The sequence below is a fragment of the Dendropsophus ebraccatus genome, chromosome 15, assembly GCF_027789765.1.
Source record: "Dendropsophus ebraccatus isolate aDenEbr1 chromosome 15, aDenEbr1.pat, whole genome shotgun sequence".
Classification (NCBI taxonomy): Eukaryota; Metazoa; Chordata; class Amphibia; order Anura; family Hylidae; genus Dendropsophus; species Dendropsophus ebraccatus.
The window spans coordinates 34,156,464-34,162,463 of NC_091468.1; the positions used below are offsets into that span (position 1 = coordinate 34,156,464).

Genomic DNA, 6,000 nt, shown 5'->3' on the forward strand with positions numbered 1-6,000 from the left:
CTAGCCAACATGCAGCAAAATAGTAAGGCCCCATCACACATCCATCATGAGACATACCAAAAAGCATGAACATTATTTCCAATGGGGAAGATGTAAATTAGGAATAAACAAGATATGGCTGTGTTCACACTACGTATATTTCAGTCAGTATTGCAACCAAAACCAGGAGTGAATTAAAAACACAAAAAAGAATCTGTTCACACAATGTTGAAATTGAGTGGATGGCCGCCATATAACAGTAAATAACGGCCATTATTTCAATATAACAGCCGTTGTTCTAAAATAACAGCAAATATTTGCCATTAAATGGCGGCCATCCACTCAATTTCAACATTGTGTGAACAGATCCTTTCTGTGTTTTCAATCCACTCCTGGTTTTGGTTGCAATACTGACTGAAATATACCGACTGAAATATACATATACTGACTGAAATATACGTAGTGTGAACGCAGCCTAAAACTGTAATGCATAGCGGAATGAGCGTATATACCATAGAAACAGATGTCTACCGCATCGTCAGCTGCTCAGCTGTGATTGGCTGAGCATGAGCATAACAGAACTCGGCCAATCGCAGCTGAGCAGCTGATGACGCGATGATGACAGGATCGTCCCAAGATGGCGGCCAGGGTCGACAGTGATTCCTAAGTAAACTGTGTCACACTTCCGAGTCGACAGCCGGGGGGGGGGGGGGGATTGGGACATGGGGAAGGGGGCAATTCACTTAAATAACACGCATTGCAATATTGCATAACTTTGTAGTGTATGTTATTTAGTGAAAAAATGTTTTAGACCGCATTACCCCTTTAACCTATGCAAGGTATTATACATCAGTTTCTATAGTATATACTAGGGGTGGGGAAGTTAAAGGAGAAGTCCGGCAAAAACTTTTATTAAAGTATTGTAATGCCCCCCAAAAGTTATACAAATCACCGATATACACTTATTACAGGAAATGCTTATAAAGTGCTTTTTCCCCTGCACTTACTACTGCATCAAAGCTTCACTTCCTGGATAACATGGTGATGTCACTTCCTGGATAACATGGTGATGTCACACCCTGGATAACATGGTGATGTCACACCCAGACTCCCAGAGCTGTGCAGGCTGTGGCTGCTGGAGAGGATGATGGCATGGGGACACTGAGGGACACAGGGCACTGGAGGAACACTGGGCATCCCTCTGCCATCATCCTCTCCAGCAGCCACAGCCCGCACAGCTCTGGGAGTCGGGTCATGACATCACCATGTTATCCAGGAAGTGAAGCCTTGATGCAGTAGTAAGTGCAGGGAAAAAAAGCACTTTATAAGCAATTCTGTAAAAAGTGTATATTGGTGATTTTGGGGGGCAATACAATACTTTACTAAAAGTGTTCGCCAGACTTCCTTGAAGCTTTAGCTGTCCAGGCATGATAGGAATAGGAAATGGAGGGCCGAAGGTTTCCTATCTCTGGTATATATGCTCATTCCACTATGCACTACAGATATATCCTGTTCATTCCGGGTCTATCTTGTATAGGAAAAGCACCACACATCTTTTTCTATGGAATATATGCTCCTTTCACTATATATTCCAATCACTCCAGGTGTGTCTTACACAGGTAAGGTACTATACATCTGTTTCAATGGGATATATGCTTATTCCACTATGCACTATAGATCTATCCTGCTCATTCCGGGTCTATCTAACTAACAATTAAATCCTTATTTGACATCTTTCCCCGTTGGAAATAATGTTCATTCTTTTTAGTATATCCCGTCCCTCATTTCAGTTTATGGGTCAGGGCACAAGAGTGTGGATTCCATGGTCCTTGCATCTGACCAGAGCCCAGACCATAAAAAAAGAACCGGTCTTACATTGATATCAACTGTAAGGTTCCGTGCACACGGAGAAAAACTGGCGGAATTCCATGTTCATTCTTCAGCGTGGAGAGAGGAGGCATGCAAGCCTTCTATAGACTGTCATTATGACAGGGAGGCCGCCAGTTTTGCTCCGTGTACACGGAGCCTAAGGGTATATTCACACTGAGTAAGTCAGGCAGAATTCCGCAGCAGAATCCCGCCTGCCTCAGTGTGCCATAGCCTCTGCTAGCTTGCGCGCCTCCGCTCTAAGAATTAACTTGTCAATTCTGTGAGCGGAGAGCGGCGGCAGTGGAATCTCTATCATACACAGACTATGACACACTGAGGCAGGAGGGGGTTCTCCCGCGTGGTTTCGCCTGATTAAGGGTATGTGCACACTAGAGAATCCCGACAGAACACCTGCCGCAGATTCCGCAGCTCACACCTGCTCACTGACGCTGGAGGCCACACGCATCTCTACTGCTCTCATAGACTCCATTCTATGGTGCCCACTCATACTTCGGGCGGACGGTGGAATCTGGCAAACCATAAAATGAAGCCTATGGGAGCAGTGGAGATGCGCGCGGCCGTGAGCTGTGGAGTTCATGGCAGGTGTTCTGTCAGGATTCAGTACTGTGCACATACCCTAAGGTTGAAACACCATAGATTGTGATTGTCGTCATGGTCCGCAATTGTTGCGGGCACCAGATAACTCTATAGGTGGTCTGTGAATCTTGTGGATGTGTTCAGAGGGGCTAAAAATTAACACGATACCCCTTGTACAATGCTCTCAGACACTAAGGGGCCAATAACACACAAAAATTATCTGACAGATTATCTGGCAAAGATTTGAAGCCAAAGCCAGGAATGGATTTGAAAAGAAGAGAAATCTCAGGCCCCATTCACACGTCCGTGTCAGTTTTTACTGTCAGGAAATCCTGATCAGGACGCCTTTAATGTCTTCAGGAAAGTATCAGGATTTCCTGACAGTAATCCGTTTTTACCTTCAGGAAACCATCAGGAAAAACCTTCAGGATTTCCTGATGAGAAGAAAAATAGGACATGTATTTCTGCAAACTGGATGGTCACAGCTTGCAGAAGTACAACATCCATCATGCCCGGCTGACAGGTCATGATGGAAGTTGTACTTCTGCAGTCTGTGGTCACCCAGGTGGCAGGACATGATGGGAGTTGTACTTCTGCAACCTGGGTGGCCACAGGCTGCAAAAGTACAACTCCCATCATGACCTGTCAGAGGTTGCCGCGAGTGGCCGCGGGGGTGGGGTGATGTGGTCTGGTGCGGTACTTGCAGAAGAGGCGGCGGACGAAGAGGCAGCAGGAGGCCGGGGCAGAACGTGGGCAGCGGCGGAAGGTGGTCCGGGTGAGTGGAAGTCCGGACGCTTTGCTAATGTGCATCAGGAAAGCGTCCGGGGCCCAGGCGCTCCCATAGACTCCTATGGGGGCGTCCGGGCCAGATTTCCGGACGAAAATAGGACCGGTTCTAAAAAAATCCGGTCCTATTTTCCGGAACGGACACCCTTCCGGAAATTTCCGGACGAGTGAAGGGGGCCTCAGGCTTTTCTTTATGACCTGATCTCTGTCTATAGTCTGTTCCTGGCTTTGGCTTCAAATCTTTGGCAGATAATCTGTGTAAATGGACCCTAAGAAAATCCTACTACACTCCTCCCAGTGTGTGCACTGGCTGCGGCTCGTCCATAGACTGCAGGTGTTATTGGTATATTCACCTGTACAGCAGTGTCCCCCCCCAGCCTGAGGCAAAACTACATCTCCCAACACACCCCAATAGAGTTCAGCTGTTAGTATATGATGGGAGTTGTAGTGCTGCAACACCCATCACAATTCTTCTGGGGAACTACAAATCCCAGCAATGACAACCCACCAGCTACAAGCTGCACACTATGTATAACCCAGACAGGAGGTCACGTGGTGAGGCTCTGGGGGTGTGCAGGACAGGGTGTCTCTCCAACAGTTGTGGAACTACAGCGCCCAGCATGCCCGGTAGTCCTCACCTGCTGTACCGTCCCGCTCAGGCATCCGGTCCCGGTGTGTCAGGAGAAGCTATCACAGGGACAGCACCGGAGAGAAGCAGGAAGGTCCGGGGCGGGGTGACGGGGAGGTAAACGCCGGTTTCAGTTTCGTTTCTCCCATGTGATAGTGAGGAATCCGAAATTGTGAGGCAGCGAGGGAGACGGAGGTCACGTGACTGCGGGCGCGCGCAGTGCGGTTAAACACGGGTCGTGGCGTACTTTTTCGATGCGATTTTTGCAAAGGTAAAGAGCGGTTTTATCGAGATTACGATGGAAGCCATGAGATGGACTGCAGGAAAAAAAAATTATACAGAAAGTGAGGACTTTTCCCTATAGATATGACTTGTACAGTTTTGCAGTTAATGTAGGATATTGCAGAGTAACATCATATCCTGTGATTATTTTTATTTTTTTTGCAATGACATAGTGGTCAGCATTGTTGCCCCCCATAATTATCAGAGGGCTTGTCCGTTCCATGGAATTTTTGTGAATGGTATGGAAATTAAACAACAACAAAAAAAGTTATACTCAAGTCCCCCAATCCCTCCATCCTGCCCACCTGATGGTATCCAGCCTTACATCCCGCTAAGTCACTGGAGCAGTCAACTACTGCTGGTATCGGGGCAGGTGAGTATAACTTTTTCCCCCGTTTTTGCGCCAGCCTTTGCACAGAAAATGTGTGGGACTGATGGATATGTACCTGCATCATGTAAAACTTCTCCTGAAATAAAGGGGAAAACTCTACCCACTTTCTCTTCACTGAACTTATTGATAGATGTTCACCTCTCTGGCTTACATAGATTTCCAGTATTGTATTCAAGTAACTGGGGTCAAAATGTTATATAGTTTCCTGACGCCAGTTGATTTAAAAGGAAAAAAACAAAAGAGAAAAGCCTTTAAGGGTATAAACCCACACGCCGTATAAGCAGCGTATTTACTGCTGCGATACGCAGCAAACACGCAGCAAAAACGCAGCAGATTATATCGAAATAACTGAACACAGCATCAAATCTGTACCAACAAATCTGCTGCGTATTTGCTGCGTATTTGTTGCGTATCTGCTGTGTATACGGTGTGTGGGTTTGTACCCTAAGGGTGCAAACACACAGGACGTATATGCAGCGAGTTTCTCGCTGCGTAAACGCAGTGAAACTCGCTGCATTTCCCGTCCCTGTGTAGTCAATGGCAGGCAAAATCGCAGCAGGGATGAACATCCCTGCTGCGAGTTTGTCTGCAGTCCGCCCTTTTAACCCCCCAGGCCGCCGGAGCGTATACTTCACCTGATCCTGGCTTCGGCGGTTCCCAGTGTCTTCAGCAAGCCGGAGCGGGGACCAGGTAAAGTATATGCGCCAGCCGCCGCCCGCAGCCTCCTTAACACATCCTGCAGCCCCGATCCCACGGGCGCCCGATCGGCTGTCGGGCGGGCGAGGGGATGATCAGGGCTGCAGGACGTGTTAAGGAGGCTGCGGGCAGCGGCTGGCTGGAGCATATACTTTACCTGGTCCGGCCACTCCGGCTTGCTGAAGACACCGGGAACCGCCGGAGCCGGGATCAGGTAAAGTATACACTCCGGCGGCCGGGGGGTTAAAAGGGCGGACTGCAGACAAACTCGCAGCATCCCTGCTGCGATTTTGCTTGCCATTGACTACACAGGGACGGGATATGCAGCGAGTTTCACTGCGTTTACGCAGCGAGAAACTCACTGCATATACGTCCTGTGTGTTTGCACCCTAAAGGGGTTATCCAGCGCTACAAAAACATGGCCACTTTTCCCCTTACTGTTGTCTTCAGTTCAGGTGTGGTTTGCAATTAGAGGGGTTATCCAGCGCTACAAAAACATGGCCACTTTCCCCCTACTGTTGTCTCCAGTTTGGGTGGGGTTTTGAAACTCAGTTCCATTGAAGTAAATGGAGCTTAAAGGAGAAGTCCAGCGGAAATTTTTTTTTTTAAGTATTGTATAGCCCCTTAAAAGTTATACAAATCACCAATATACACTTATTACGGGAAATGCACATAAAGTGCTTTTTTCCCTTCACTTACTACTACACCAAGGCTTCACTTCCTGGATAACATGGTGATGTCACGACCCGACTCCCAGAGCTGTGCGGGCTGT

General features: G+C 47.8%; 1 protein-coding gene across 1 annotated transcript in view; it reads right to left on the reverse strand.

The window, feature by feature from the left end:
- The window catches only part of LOC138774378 (interferon-induced, double-stranded RNA-activated protein kinase-like), a 50,360-nt gene extending 46,305 nt beyond the window's left edge, over positions 1–4,055 (reverse strand). The window contains exon 1 of the mRNA XM_069955172.1: positions 3,870–4,055. The gene's annotated coding sequence lies outside the window, so the exon portion shown is untranslated. The remainder of the gene's footprint in view (positions 1–3,869) is intronic.
- Positions 4,056–6,000: the final 1,945 nt, after the last annotated feature.